Source organism: Electrophorus electricus, chromosome 9 (assembly GCF_013358815.1).
Source record: "Electrophorus electricus isolate fEleEle1 chromosome 9, fEleEle1.pri, whole genome shotgun sequence".
In the NCBI taxonomy this organism is placed as follows: Eukaryota; Metazoa; Chordata; class Actinopteri; order Gymnotiformes; family Gymnotidae; genus Electrophorus; species Electrophorus electricus.
Window position 1 is genome coordinate 25,941,502 of NC_049543.1, and position 17,500 is coordinate 25,959,001.

Genomic DNA, 17,500 nt, shown 5'->3' on the forward strand with positions numbered 1-17,500 from the left:
TGAACTGTTGCTCAGGGTACCCATTGCTAAGGCAGTGAAGTTTACTTGGCAGGTGCATTTTCCCAGTTTGAGATTTTATCACTGGTATATAAGAGTTTTGGAGGACTTTTTTTTTTTTTTTTTTGGGAATGTGTCTGTATTTAGATGTTGAGTCATCATTGCTGAGAAGTGAGTGATTGTGTTCCCAGTCTCATCACACTACTAGTGGTCTGTGATTAGTGAGGTTCTACTCCCTCCATCACTAGTGGTCAGGTGTTCCCCCGTGCCTCATCAATGTCACACTAAATGTAGAGGAATCCCTGATCCAGGCATGCTGACCTGTGCCATCAGCACTGGAACACAACATTATGTTTGTGTTTTGGCTAATTTGCACAGATCTGCTGCACATCTGTGTTGGTGTTATTGGCTGTCATGCTATGATTTCAGGACAAGCCCTGGCCTGTACTAATCTCTGTTACTAATCCCAGAGCAGCCTGCCAGTGCTACCACTACCGTCGTGAATTAAGAGGGCACAATGATGCCAGGGGCTGGAGGACAGGAGGGAGAGACCGGCCGTGGTGAGGGAGAGAGCGACCGTGGTGAGGGAGAGACCGGCCGTGGTGAGGGAGAGACCGACCACGGTGAGGGAGAGACCGGCCGTGGTGAGGGAGAGAGCGACCACGGTGAGGGAGAGAGCGATCGTGGTGAGGGAGAGACCGGCCGTGGTGAGGGAGAGACCGGCCGTGGTGAGGGAGAGAGCGACCACGGTGAGGGAGAGAGCGACTGTGGTGAGGGAGAGAGCGACCCTGGTGAGGGAGAGACCGGGCGTGGTGAGGGAGAGAGCGACCGTGGTGAGGAAGAGACCAGCCGTGGTGAGGGAGAGAGCGACCGTGGTGAGGGAGAGACCGGCCGTGGTGAGGGAGAGAGCGACCACGGTGAGGGAGAGAGCGACCCCGGTGAGGGAGAGACCGGGCGTGGTGAGGGAGAGAGCGACTGTGGTGAGGGAGAGACCGGCCGTGCTGAGGGAGAGAGCGACTGTGGTGAGGGAGAGAGCGACCACGGTGAGGGAGAGAGTGACTGTGGTGAGGGAGAGAGCAGCCGTGGTGAGGGAGAGACCGACCACGGTGGGGGGGGGTGGGACTCATGAAAGGATGTGAACAGAATAAGAACTAAGAACACTAGTCATGTGTGAAGTGCTCTGAGACATCTGGTAGGGGACACCTGTCCGAGTACCTGGACAGGTGTTAGACCACGAGCTGCTATGGTGAGCTGAGACTGATGGCTCTTGTGGTTTCTACCTGCGGAGTGTGTTGGTGGTTTATTGAAGGAGACAGACGGTGGTGAACAGAAGCGTTTGGTCTCACGCTGGTTCATTTTGCTGAGGTGGTGATAGCAGCGGGCATGTGACACTCACTCCTTCTCCCTTAACTGGCTGATTTATTGTGGTGATTAATTGGTTTTCAGTTTTCTCCCTCCTGGTATTCCAGACATAATCAGGAGATAATTGAAAGCCAGACCACACCCGGGCAGATGCATGCACGCACACACACCTAAACCAGCACACGCAGACACACACCTAAAACAACATGCAAACACACACACATATACAAACCCCATCCACAGTTTTGCATATAAACAGACACACACACACACACACCGATATACAAAGGTAAGTTTCGGTGGCCTTATCTATAAGGTAGGTGAATGTTCTGTTAAGCTGATGGTGGTGATGGTGATGATGGTGGTGATGATGATGATGGTGATGATGATTTACACAATATTGTTCTTCAAGTCTGATTCTGATGAACACACAGCTTTTGTCTCTACTGTTGGTCCGAGCATGCTTGGCTGAGACTGGGGGCACATTGGGGCACGTTCTCGATTCTTTACGTCTTCACTCATTTTGTTCTTCTTCCTCCTCATTCATTCTACCACATTCTCTCAATATTCCAGAATTTTCCCTTTTCTCTTGTGGTGAAAACTTTCCAAGCGTCGTTGACTTGATGTCGTCTCTCCTCCTGGCTCTGGGCTTCCTCTACGTGGTTGTGGTACCATCCTGTACCATCCAGCTTGTACCATCCTGTACCATTCGGACTGTACCGGCCTGTACTATCCTGTACTCCTATAGCTGTCGATCCACTGCAGGTCAGGTGGAAACCAGCTGTTTCTCAGTGGAGAGATGCACCTCAAAAGGTGTACACACGGAGGACAAACTCTGGAGAGAAATGTCTATCTCTACTGAATAGGGTCTGTGTGTACAGTGCTGGCTTACACTGTCCTTGAAAGTTATTGAACGCTCACACACACACACACACACACACACACACAGCCTGTACCATTACAACTTTATTAAATACAAAATCTAAGGTCTAAGGTCTGTCTGAGTTTAAAATTAAACAAGTAGGACATGTAAAACATGACTGCTCACTGCTGACACCATCCTCCTCCAGGTTGAAACTAAGTGAGCTAAAACAGTTAAACGTCTCAGTGTCAGGTATGCTAGACTTCATTTACACTATTAGTTTCGTTTGTGTAGCTGTTTTGTTTCTAGTTTGTGTGTTGTGGGCATGTGGGTGTGTGTGCTGGCTCAGACCTCGACAATCTCCTGGTGAACACAAAAACACACACACACACACACACACACACACACACACAGAATTATTATTCCATGGAAGTTCAGTTTGAACGACGAGTCAATTTGCTTTGAACATGGTGTGCAGCAATAGCTCATCAGCAAGACACACATGCACGCGATTGTGAGCACACACATGTATACACACACACACACAATCACAAGGCATGTGTGTGTAGGCGTGTAAGGACTCACTACAGAAACACAGGATGTGAGTGTTTTCATTCTTCGCTTTATTCATCCATCGTTCCCTCTGAATGTCACATTTGGTCCTGTTCCTCTCTCTGCACGTTAAATCTCATGCTTACCCTTCCTTCATCTTTCTCTTCCCCGAGGTGTCAGGGGAGATGCGGTCAGAGCTGTGTGTGTGTGTGTGTGTGTGTGTGTGTGTGTGTGTGTGTGTGTTCAAATAAATGGGCAGTTCTGCTGTAGCACTCTCATGCATAACAACACAATCTCTGAAGGTCTACACGTTTCTGTCTGTCTGTCTCCCTCCATTGCAGTGCCTGCCACACTCCTCTTTTTCTCTTCTTTCATTCTTTGTTTCCCACACTCCTCTTGTTCTCTTCTTTCATTCTTTGTTACCCTTCTTTTTTCTTCAGTATCTTCAAATCTCTTTTAATTTTTTTCAGGCAGAGAGCTGCAAACATTATGTGTGTTGAGGGGTGAGTCCTTATTGCTGTGTGTGGTGTGTTGAGGGGTGTATGTGTGTGGTGTGTTGAGGGGTGTATGTGTGTGGTGTGTTGAGGGGTGTATGTGTGTGGTGTGTTGAAGGGTGAGTGTTCTGAATGGTGTTTTTCACTAATAGCGTCAGTTTTGCATCCTGAGCTGATACTGTGATGAATCTTTTACGGGTCTTCAGTGGACCCACAGTGTGGGGGGGGAGAGAGAGAGAGAGAGGAGAGAGAGAGAGAGAGGAGAGAGAGAGAGAGAGGAGAGAGACACAAAGAGAGAGAGAGAAAGAGGAGAGAGAGAGAGAGAGAGAGAGAGAGAGAGAGAGAGAGAGAGAGAGAACTGTCAGCAGGGTAAAAAGTCTGTATTCTGTTCGCACAACATTTAAATAAGGGCTTGCTTCCACCATTTTGTTTGTTGTGTAAGAGAGCAGCTGAAAGCCGTGCTCTTTAGTACTGAGTACTGAAAGCCATGCGCTTTACTAGTGAGTACTGAAAGCTGTACTCTTTAGTACTTTAGCTGTGTACTTTAGTACTGAGTACTGAAAACCATGCACTTTACTAGTGAATACTGAAAGCTGTGCTCTTTAATAGTGAGTTCTGAAAGCCGTGCTCTTTAGTAGTGAGTTCTGAAAGCTGTGCTCTTTAGTACTTTAGCTGTGCTCTTTAGTACTGAGTACCGAAAGCCGTGCACTTTATTAGTGAGTACTGAAAGCTATGCTCTTTAGTACTGAGTACTGAAAGCTGTACTCTTTAGCACTTTAGCCATGCTCTTTAGTACTGAGTACTGAAAGCCATTCACTTTTCTAGTGAGTACTGAAAGCTGTACTCTTTAGTACTTAAGCCATGCGCTTTACTAGTGAGTATTGAAAGCTGTACTCTTTAGTACTTTAGCTGTGCTCTTTAGTACTGAGTACCGAAAGCCATGCACTTTACTAGTGAGTACTGAAAGTTGTGCTCTTTAGTACTGAGAACTGAAAGCTGTACTCTTTAGCACTTTAGCCATGCTCTTTAGTAGTGAGTGCTGAAAGCTGTGCTCTTTAGTACTGAGTTCTGAAAGCCATGCTCTTTAGTAGTGAGTGGTGATGCGCGTGGGTGTTGGGCAGCAGGTCAGGGGCACCAGCTCCCCCTCTCCTAATGATTAAACTGGTTGGTCCTTAAGCGCAACCCGCATTAAGGGGCAATTAATGTTGGAAGTAATTGCTTCTGGTCTACTGAGTCCTCTGGAAGGTGTTATCAGAGCCTTCCAGTTTCTGCTAAAAATACAGACAAGAGAAAGATGGAGAGGGAGAGAAAAAAGGAAGATGGTAAGACAAAGAGAAGAGGTGGAGAAAGAGGTGGAGAAAGAGGTGGAGAAAGAGGTGGAGAAAGAGTGGAAAAGGAGAAATGGAAAGAAAGATGGAGAAAGTAAACAGACTGAATGGAAGGAAAATGAGAAAAGGGGAGGGGTAGAGAAAGAAGGGATGAAAGAAAAAAGGTGGATAGAAAAACAAAAATGGATTGTTGGTGAGAAATAGAAAGTAAAGGAGAGAGAAGGAGAGAGATTAACAAAGACTTTGTTCAGTCAGTTTGACGTGCAGAATGGTTGACTCCAGGTGTCACTCAGGGTCAAAGTTCAGCGCCCCTTATGATGCACTACAGAACACAACTTCAGTGTCCACTGTTAAGCCTTATGAATGTTCTCGTAAACTCAGAAGGGAGTCTACATTTTATTAGAGTGATGAACAATGTTTCAATCTCCTGACCAGATATTTTTACGTGTTTATTTCTCCTCGACTTGTACATTGCAGATTAGATTTAATCCAACAAGAACATGTAGCAAATGCCTTTTCCTCCTTTGGCTGCAGTTATAAACTTCTCCAAACATGCAAATGTGAGATTTAAATTCCCACTGCACTTTTTAAAATCACCACACTCACAAGATCCAAACGTAACTACAAACGTAAGTCATCTTTTTCAACATGATGCTTTTCAGATGGTGATTTCCATAAAGACGTCTCTGAATTTTCCACACAGCTATAAGGCAAACTACCTTATTTTTTGTAATGGACCATAAAGTAAATGTTGGGCAAAATTAGTCAGTTTAATACGTTTGAATACATTTACCTTCATATATTTATTTTTGAAGAGGCTCTTTGTACAAGAGCCTTCATGATGGCAGCAAGGCTGTGGTAGACACAGAGAGAGACAGACAGAGAGAGTGTTTGAGAAGAGGCCCTTTGTACATAAGCTTCCATGATGGCAGCAGGACCTTGGTGAAGGGGATTGAGTTCTCCATCTGGAGTCACTCCTGTCCTTCAGTGCACTGAAGAAGATCGATTTAACCTCCTCCAGCTGACAAGTCCAGCTGCCACGGCTGTCCGTCAGCACCGCTGGGGGGTGGGGCGGTTTGGGTCTCTGCACCGACAACCAGCACTCGTGACTCAGTTCCTCTGTTCCCTTCTGACCCATCCCTGAGTCTCCTCTGCAGGGCTGGTGGAGGTCACTCCATCGCTGGAGTGCACAATCCCCCTGAGAGGTCATAGACCTGCCAGGGTACTCAGATCACAGGGAACAACCTTGCAACTTTCCCCTTTAACAAATTTTGGATCAGAACTGAAAGCACAATTAATGCTATCAAAGGCCCTTTGCTGGCCCAGTGCAGTGAGCCCCATGTTAAATCCTGCCGTTCCTGCATGGGCAGCAAAGCATCTCTTTCAAAGTAGATTGTCAAAAATAGAGTAACCTGGATCACAAAGATTAGTAACTGGGATTGTTGTGAGAGGCTTTTTCAGCTGATTTGCCAGTGCTTTGGAAACAAATTACAGTCCACACCAAGAAGTGACACTGGACACCAGAGATAAAATAAACAACTGAGATGTCCTGTCTTGGACAGAGGGTGACCACTGTCCACCAGTGTCCAGGTAGGAGAAGATTAGGACCTGTGAGGAGACAGGGAGCTGTGAGGAGACAGGGAGCTGTGTGGAGACAGGGAGCTGTGAGGAGACTAGGACCTGTGAGGAGACAGGGAGCTGTGAGGAGACAGGGAGCTGTGAGGAGACAGGGAGCTGTGTGGAGACAGGGAGCTGTGAGGAGACAGGGAGCTGTGTGGAGACAGGGAGCTGTGTGGAGACAGGGAGCTGTGAGGAGACAGGGAGCTGTGAGGAGACAGGGAGCTGTGTGGAGACAGGGAGCTGTGAGGAGACAGGGAGCTGTGTGGAGACAGGGAGCTGTGTGGAGACAGGGAGCTGTGAGGAGACAGGGAGCTGTGAGGAGACAGGGACCTGTGTGGAGACAGGGAGCTGTGAGGAGACAGGGAGCTGTGAGGAGACAGGGAGCTGTGTGAGAGAGGAGATGCCACAGGCTGAGACAGCAGCACACAAGCAGCTACATCCGCACTTGGTCCAGTATTACGGAGTAAATTATAGTGTTGATGGTTTAAAATATTGGCTTCAAACATCCCATTAGAAGCAGCTTCTCTCTCTCTCTCTCTCTCTCTCTCTCTCTCTCTCCCTCTCTCTCTCCCTCTCTCTCCCTCTTTCTCTCTCTCTCTCTCCCTCTCTCTCTCTCTCTCTCTCTCTCCCTCTCTCTCTCCCTCTCTCTCTCTCTCTCTAGCTCTCTCTCCATTACTCACACTCTCTATTACTCTCCCTCCCTTCTATTACTCTCTCTCTCCCTATATTACTCTCCTTTGCTTTCCATTCCTTCTCTTTTCTTTCTCTTACTTTCCTCTGATGAGAGAGAGAGAGGGAGAGAGAGAGAGGGAGAGGGAGAGACCGACCTTTCCTATGTAGCTTGTACAGAGATGGGTGAGGTGAGGTAGTGCACACAGCGTCTGGTCTTCAAAAGCCTGACATGAAGCACAGTCAGTATCTGATACATACACACAAACACAGGCAAATTAACAGCGACACACACACACACACACACACACACACACACACACACACACACACACACACACACACACAAACACACACACACACACACACACACAAGTGAATTCAGATATCTAAAAGTACTGGGGGTTCAAACAGCAGGAGGTCAAAACACAGACAGTGCATCAGGCAGCCTGTAATGAAAAGGCTCTGTTGTGCGTGTGTGTGTGTGTATTTTACTGAACTTACAGTAAGGCTCTCACTCACTTAGATTTATCAGGATGATGGTGTGTTTTTGTGAATCAAACCCATGACCCAGGTGATGAGTGCCAGTAGTGAGATAAAGAGAGGCAGAGAGAGAGAATGTGTTTCACATCCATTCCCTCATTAATCTCCCTGAAGGTATACTGTCAGTTTAAAGTGATAAAATCCCATTGCTCAGAATGTGTCAATACAGAGACATAACAGCCCTCTGAACAGTAACGCTAAGAGGAGACACTGAATGTAGTAGTGATCTGTGACATCTATGCTCCAGCCATCCATCCATTTATCCATATATGTGTCTGTTGTAGAGGTCGTAAACATTGCAGTGAAGTACTCCAGATTTCCAGGGAAGCTCTTTGATTTGTGGGTGATGAGTAAGAACTAAAGGATTTCTCGTGGTCTTATTTTATTTAGATTTGTTTACAGGTCCATGCGTTTGACCTGTTCAGAGAGTGAACACAATGACCTATAAACAGTCTACTGTTAAGACCACAAGAATTCCTTTGATGCTGACTTATCATCCTACAAATAAAACACTGTCTAATATTATACTTCAACTCTAAAGAATCCTCCAGGATGATGAAAGATCCTCCACTAATCTACAGACCAGACAAAACAAAGATATGCTCATCAGCAGTGAGATAAATGTCCACTAAGATAATAACTGTGGTGCTGTAGCCTACAACTGCACTAAATGTGTTTAGTGGAAATTTATTAACATAGCCACTAAAATAACTAGCAAAGAAAGATCCATTTTTATCACCCAGTCCTCCTCATGCTTTACTGCAGGAGTCACCTATTGTGTTTCTTGCGAGAGCTGTAATGAGCTTTACGTTGGAGAAACCAAGAGAAGGCTCGCTAATCAGTGTGTTGAACACCTTCAGACCATCAGAGTTAAGGATTTGTCGTTTCCAGTGCTGAGGCATTTTCATACTAATGGACAATGAATTAATGACCTATCTGTTTGCACTGAAAGATGTTGCTATGGCAGTAATTAAGTTTGGAAACTTAAAGAAAAATAACTGATCAAAAATAACCCCATGGAATTGATGTTATAGTTTAAACATCTACTTTTCCTAATATAAACTATAACTTCACAAGCATCTCTGTCTGGATCTCGGTCTGAAACGTCCTGTTTCTTTGGAAACCTTGTGTATGTAGTTCCTAAATCCCCAATCAGCTAGTTTTAAAGTTCTTCATTCAAGTAGTAAATAGAGTCAGACTTCAGAATTAGTAGAAGAGAACAGCTGGTCCTGTCCTTTACTGCAGGTTAACGTTATCAAGCATTATTGAGGCACCTCCAGAGGACATCTAACAATCACAGAAAGAACCCACATTTTTATGCATTGGTCAGATGTGATTATGTATTCACCCCTCCGTTTTGTATACTAGTGTTTGCATTCGCCACCATTACATGCAAACCTACATTAGTCAACATATGTAAACTGATATTCAACACCCACACCAGTTGGATCCCAATACCACTACAGTCCAAGAGAAGACTTCATTTTTTAAAAATGACTTCATCTTCGAGAAGATTGTTTTTCTATACAGCCCTGAGCCTGGTGGAGAGATGATATATCTTACACTGAGGTCTGCTGAAGCCTACCCAGAATCCTTTGCAGAAGCCTGTAGAGAACCCTGCTCTGTACACAGATAATTTAATCAGGATGCATAATCTCTGTGATCTTTTGTTTTATGTTATTAATATTTCTAATTCAGTGTTCAAAATTCAGTGTAATTCAAAACCTTTTTTTTCTGTAAACACTCCTTTCATTACCTCAGGTACTTCACTACAGTGTTGACTACCTCTCAGAGAGGGTTTTTGCTCTATTTACTTACATGCCCATCTTACCTACAACCAGCTGTGGAAACAGGTGTGTGTGTGTGACTCCAAATTATAACTACAAATGTGTCTGAAAGAGCAAATTTTGTTGTATATCCCAACACAAGTCATGAGAATGTGTGTAAAGAGCTTTGTGAAGTTGCTTAATGCTGATATAGCCTGCTCTGTCTGAGCTTTATCGCTCTGCTAACCTGGTTTATAGATTAACCCAGTAACGGTACACAGCAGATTGGATCCTTTACAGGGAACTGGTGTCAGTAATCTATATACCTACAGCTGGGCCCTCACTTTGGTTATTGAGTACTTAGCATTACACAATGTCAGTGCTTTTCTAAATAGCCGAATGTCACATGAGTTTAAGGTAACAGGATTTATTCACAAAGTACAAGCCAATTAGTTACACATTACAACTGGTTAGATATTGTAATGATGCAATACTGATGTAATGAGGCCATGCACAGGCAGATGCAGTAAGAGGCAGAATCAGAGTCCCACACTTTCTTACCCAGGAAGACTGAAACCCTGCAGAGACCTGATGTAGCATAAACTCAGCAGCTATCACACACATACACTACCCTCTCCAGATCTGCACTACCTTCTCCAAATCTATGTTACCTTCTCTAGGTCTGCACTACCTTCTCTAGATCTACTCTACCTTCTCTAAATCTACACTACCTTCTCCAGCTCTACACTACCTTCTCTAAATCTACACTACCTTCTCCAGATCTACACTACCTTCTCCAGCTCTACACTACCTTCTCTAGATCTACACTACCTTCCCTAGATCTACACTAACTTCTCCAAATCTACATTACCTTCCCTAGATCTACACTACCTTCTCCAAATCTACGTTACCTTCTCTAGATCTACACTACCTTCTACAAATCTACATTACCTTCTCTAGATCTACACTACCTTTTCCAGATCTAACAGGACAAGAGAGATGCCTCTGCTCCTAGATGTACTCCAGTTACCTACACACTACTAGATGTACTCCAGTTACCTACACACTCCTAGATGTACTCCAGTTACCTACACACTACTAGATGTACAAGAGTTACCTACACACTCCTAAATGTACTCCAGTTACCTACACACTACTAGATGTACACCAGTTACCTACACACTCCTAAATGTACTCCAGTTACCTACACACTCCTAAATGTACTCTAGTTACCTACACACTACTAGATGTACACCAGTTACCTACACACTACTAGATGTACTCCAGTTACCTACACATTCCTAGATGTACTCCAGTTACCTACACACTACTAGATGTACACCAGTTACCTACACACTCCTAGATGTACTCCAGTTACCTACACACTCCTAGATGTACTCCAGTTACCTACACACTCCTAGATGTACACCAGTTACCTACACACTCCTAGATGTACTCCAGTTACCTACACACTACTAGATGTACTCCAGTTACCTACACATTCCTAGATGTACACCAGTTACCTACACACTACTAGATGTACACCAGTTACCTACACACTCCTAGATGTACACCAGTTACCTACACATTCCTAGATGTACTCCAGTTACCTACACATTCCTAGATGTACACCAGTTACTTACACACTCCTAAATGTACTCCAGTTACTTACACACTACTAGATATACTCCAGTTACCTACACACTACTAGATGTACTCCAGTTACCTACACATTCCTAGATGTACTCCAGTTACCTACACACTCCTAGATGTACACCAGTTACCTACACACTCCTAAATGTACTCCAGTTACCTACACACTACTAGATGTACACCAGTTACCTACACACTCCTAAATGTACTCCAGTTACCTACACACTCCTAAATGTACTCTAGTTACCTACACACTACTAGATGTACACCAGTTACCTACACACTACTAGATGTACTCCAGTTACCTACACATTCCTAGATGTACTCCAGTTACCTACACACTACTAGATGTACACCAGTTACCTACACACTCCTAGATGTACTCCAGTTACCTACACACTCCTAGATGTACTCCAGTTACCTACACAATCCTAGATGTACACCAGTTACCTACACACTCCTAGATGTACTCCAGTTACCTACACACTACTAGATGTACTCCAGTTACCTACACATTCCTAGATGTACACCAGTTACCTACACACTACTAGATGTACACCAGTTACCTACACACTCCTAGATGTACACCAGTTACCTACACATTCCTAGATGTACTCCAGTTACCTACACATTCCTAGATGTACACCAGTTACTTACACACTCCTAAATGTACTCCAGTTACTTACACACTACTAGATATACTCCAGTTACCTACACACTACTAGATGTACTCCAGTTACCTACACATTCCTAGATGTACTCCAGTTACCTACACACTCCTAGATGTACACCAGTTACCTACACACTCCTAAATGTACTCCAGTTACCTACACACTACTAGATGTACACCAGTTACCTACACACTCCTAAATGTACTCCAGTTACCTACACACTCCTAAATGTACTCTAGTTACCTACACACTACTAGATGTACACCAGTTACCTACACACTACTAGATGTACTCCAGTTACCTACACATTCCTAGATGTACTCCAGTTACCTACACACTACTAGATGTACACCAGTTACCTACACACTCCTAGATGTACTCCAGTTACCTACACACTACTAGATGTACTCCAGTTACCTACACACTCCTAGATGTACTCCAGTTACCTACACACTCCTAGATGTACACCAGTTACCTACACACTCCTAGATGTACTCCAGTTACCTACACACTACTAGATGTACTCATTACCTACACACTACTAGATGTACACCAGTTACTTACACACTACTAGATGTACACCAGTTACCTACACACTCCTAAATGTACTCCAGTTACCTACACACTCCTAAATGTACTCCAGTTACCTACACACTACTAGATGTACACCAGTTACCTACACACTACTAGATGTACTCCAGTTACCTACACACTACTAGATGTACACCAGTTACTTACACACTACTAGATGTACTCCAGTTACCTACACACTCCTAGATGTACTCCAATTACCTACACACTACTAGATGTACTCCAGTTACCTACACACTCCTAGATGTACTCCAGTTACCTACACACTACTAGATGTACTCGTTACCTACACTACTAGATGTACACCAGTTACTTACACACTACTAGATGTACTCCAGTTACCTACACACTCCTAGATGTACACCAGTTACCTACACACTACTAGATGTACTCCAGTTACCTACACACTACTAGATGTACACCAGTTACTTACACACTACTAGATGTACTCCAGTTACCTACACACTCCTAGATGTACTCCAATTACCTACACACTACTAGATGTACTCCAGTTACTTACACACTCCTAGATGTACTCCAGTTACTTACACACTACTAGATGTACTCCAATTACCTACACACTACTAGATGTACTCCAGTTACTTACACACTACTAGATGTACTCCAATTACCTACACACTACTAGATGTACTCCAGTTACTTACACACTACTAGATGTACTCCAGTCACCTACACACTACTAGATGTACTCCAGTTACCAACACACTCCTAGATGTACTCCAGTTACCTACACACTACTAGATGTACTCGTTACCTACACACTACTAGATGTACTCCAGTTACCTACACACTACTAGATGTACACCAGTTACCTACACACTACTAGATGTACACCAGTTACCTACACACTACTAGATGTACACCAGTTACTTACACACTACTAGATGTACACCAGTTACTTACACACTACTAGATGTACTCCAGTTACCTACACACTACTAGATGTACACCAGTTACTTACACACTACTAGATGTACTCCAGTTACCTACACACTACTAGATGTACTCCAGTTACTTACACACTACTAGATGTACTCCAGTTACCTACACACTACTAGATGTACACCAGTTACTTACACACTACTAGATGTACTCCAGTTACCTACACACTCATAGATGTACTCCAGTTACCTACACACTACTAGATGTACTCCAGTTATTATAAATGTATTAAATAAGAGCAACTGTAGTCCTTTTTTTTCACTGAAATCAGCTGTTATTTTCTTTATTTTCTGTTGTTTTTTATTACTAGTAAATACTAATAACAAAAGAAAGTTATTTTCTTTAATTCTGTTCTTTTTTGGATTAGAAGCGAATGTTATATACAGTTGTCCTCTCCATGAATATGCAACACCCTCTAGCCAATCGCGGGTTTCACAAACTACACTGCTGTGTAGTAACAGCAGTCATCAGTCTGAAATTCTCAGTCAATCCACCTTTTGCAGAGAGAAAAATGGCCTCGTTGAATTTCAGAGGCACATACTGCAAATAGCAACGAACCGACAGGCTTCTGAAAGACTCAGCACTAAACTTCAGTGTCCTAAGGATTTCCACACAAGAATTTATTGACATGACTGAATCCAGCTCTCTTCTCGGACACATCGCTGAAGGAGTTTGATAGACTGTACATGAACCAAAAGATATAAGATCCTATGCAATGCAGCAGATTTAGAGAGCGCTTGTATCCTGTACGTAGAGAAGTCTTGACTTATAGCTGCATGTTTGTAACGGTTCAACTCTGCCCATACCATGTGCTCCCCAGAGATCAGCTCTGACATCTTCCTATTAATTGGATTGTGCTAGTGAGGCGTTTCCCCCACGACCTGGGAAAGCGGCCGAGAAGCTGAAGGTCTGAGTTCATTTGCACGCTTGGTGCTGTCGATGGATTAAGAAAAAAGACACAAGGCTTAGCAGGCTAGTATTAAATGAATACCAAAATATATTCTCTTTCTAATTTATTATCTATTCTCTCCTCCTCTCTTTAAGAAAGATGCACAGTTAAATTGCAAAGCAACCGGTTTGTCCATTTTATTTGAAGTTAAAGCCATAACTCTTGCATTTGGAGAATTATACAACCATCTATGGTTTTGTGAATAGTAACTTTATTACCACTCCTCTCCTCTCTTCCCATCTCTCAGAGCAGGTAGTAAAAAGATATTTGATAGTTACGTTACACATAGTGATGGTTACACACAGTGACAGTTACACATAGTGAGGGTTACACACAGTGACAGTTATACATAGTGAGGGTTACACACAGTGACAGTTACACATAGTGAGGGTTACACACAGTGACAGTTATACATAGTGAGGGTTACACAAAGGGACAGTTACACATAGTGAGGGTTACACACAGTGATGGTTACACACAGTGACAGTTACACATAGTGATAGTTACACACAGTGAGTTATACATAGTGAGGGTTACACCCAGTGACAGTTACACATAGTGAGGGTTATGCACAGTCACAGTTACACATAGTGAGGGTTACACCTAGTGACAGTTACACATAGTGAGGGTTATGCACAGTCACAGTTACACATAGTGAGGGTTACACCCAGTGACAGTTACACATAGTGAGGGTTATGCACAGTGACAGTTACACATAGTGAGGGTTACGCAAAGTGACAGTTACACATAGTGAGGGTTACACAGAGTGACAGTTACACATAGTGGGGTTACACAAAGGGACAGTTACACATAGTGAGGGTTACACACAGTGATGGTTACACACAGTGACAGTTACACATAGTGATAGTTACACACAGTGAGTTATACATAGTGAGGGTTACACCCAGTGACAGTTACACATAGTGAGGGTTATGCACAGTCACAGTTACACATAGTGAGGGTTACACCTAGTGACAGTTACACATAGTGAGGGTTATGCACAGTCACAGTTACACATAGTGAGGGTTACACCCAGTGACAGTTACACATAGTGAGGGTTATGCACAGTGACAGTTACACATAGTGAGGGTTACGCAAAGTGACAGTTACACATAGTGAGGGTTACACAGAGTGACAGTTACACATAGTGGGGTTACACAAAGGGACAGTTACACATAGTGATGGTTACACACAGTGACGGTTACACACAGTGACAGTTACACATAGTGATAGTTATACATAGTGAGGGTTACACCCAGTGACAGTTACACATAGTGATGATTACACACAGTGACAGTTACACATAGTGAGGGTTACACAGAGTGACAGTTACACATAGTGAGGGTTACACCCAGTGACAGTTACACATAGTGAGGGTTACACAGAGTGACAGTTACACATAGTGAGGGTTATGCACAGTGACAGTTACACATAGTGATAGTTACACACAGTAAGTTATACATAGTGAGGGTTACACCCAGTGACAATTAAATATAGTGAGGGTTACACCCAGTGACAGTTACACATAGTGAGGGTTATGCACAGTCACAGTTACAGATAGTGAGGGTTACACCCAGTGACAGTTACACATAGTGAGGGTTATGCACAGTGACAGTTACACATAGTGAGGGTTACGCAAAGTGACAGTTACACATAGTGAGGGTTACACAGAATGACAGTTACATAGTGAGGGTTATGCACAGTGACAGTTACACATAGTGAGGGTTACACAAAGTGACAGTTACACATAGTGATGATTACACACAGTGACAGTTACACATAGTGAGGGTTACACAGAGTGACAGTTACACAAAGTGAGGGTTATACCCAGTGACAGTTACACATAGTGAGGGTTACACAGAGTGACAGTTACATAGTGAGGGTTAGACAAAGTGACAGTTACACATAATGAGGGTTACACAAAGTGACAGTTACACATAGTGAGGGTTATGCACAGTGACAGTTACACATAGTGGGATTACACAAAGTGACAGTTACACATAGTGGGGTTACACACAGTGACAGTTACACATAGTGATAGTTATACATAGTGAGGGTTACACAAAGTGACAGTTACACATAGTGATGATTACACACAGTGACAGTTACACATAGTGAGGGTTACACAGAGTGACAGTTACACATAGTGAGGGTTATACCCAGTGACAGTTACACATAGTGAGGGTTACACAGAGTGACAGTTACATAGTGAGGGTTAGACAAAGTGACAGTTACACATAATGAGGGTTACACAAAGTGACAGTTACACATAGTGAGGGTTATGCACAGTGACAGTTACACATAGTGGGATTACACAAAGTGACAGTTACACATAGTGGGGTTACACACAGTGACAGTTACACATAGTGATAGTTATACATAGTGAGGGTTACACAAAGTGACAGTTACACATAGTGATGATTACACACAGTGACAGTTACACATAGTGAGGGTTACACAGAGTGACAGTTATACATAGTGAGGGTTATACCCAGTGACAGTTACACATAGTGAGGGTTACACAGAGTGACAGTTACATAGTGAGGGTTAGACAAAGTGACAGTTACACATAATGAGGGTTACACAAAGTGACAGTTACACATAGTGAGGGTTATGCACAGTGACAGTTAAAACAAACATAACTATTATAATGACCATGAAGGCTGGGTGAGATGATGGCTGTATATTTTTCAGATATATGTATCTGAACATTCACACATAAGTCATTACATGTCTTATAGTTGTGTCCACACATGTCATGGCTGCCTCTCATGTTTCTGTAATCTTTCCTGTATGATATGACCAAATATTTACCATCATGTCACTATGCCTGGGACTTCTTTACCTGGGACTCCCTTTACCTGGGACTCCTTTACCTGGGACTTCCTTTATCTGGGACTTCCTTTAACTGGGACTTCCTTTAACTGGGACTCCCTTTACCTGGGACTCCTTTACCTGGGACTCCCTTTACCTGGGACTCCTTTACTTGGGACTCTCTTTACCTGGGTCTCCCTTTACCTGGGACTCCCTTTACCTGGGTCTCCCTTTACCTGGGACTCCCTTTACCTGGGTCTCCCTTTACCTGGGACTCCCTTTACCTGGGTCTCCCTTTACCTGGGACTCCTTTACCTGGGACTCCCTTTACCTGGGACTTCTTTTAACTGGGACTCCCTTTACCTGGGTCTCCTTTACTTGGGACTTCTTTTACCTGGGACTCCCTTTACCTGGAACTCCTTTACCTGGGTCTACTTTACCTGGGACTTCTTTTAACTGGGACTCCCTTTACCTGGGCATTTGCAGCTCATTTTAGAGTAGTTAACGTAAAACTGCAGTCCATGTAAAATTAGACACCATGGATATGGAATATTTCAACACCAACATGGAGCTGCTGTAGCATCAAGTTTGCAATGACATTTGTGATCCAGTTCTTTACTATGCATGAATGGTCACATGTAATGACTGTGATGTCATATCCTGTGA

The 17,500-nt window shown here is 43.6% G+C and overlaps 1 protein-coding gene across 1 annotated transcript in view; it reads left to right on the forward strand.

The window, feature by feature from the left end:
- The window catches only part of LOC113589578 (neurexin-2-like), a 590,991-nt gene that overhangs the window by 367,184 nt on the left and 206,307 nt on the right, over positions 1 to 17,500 (forward strand).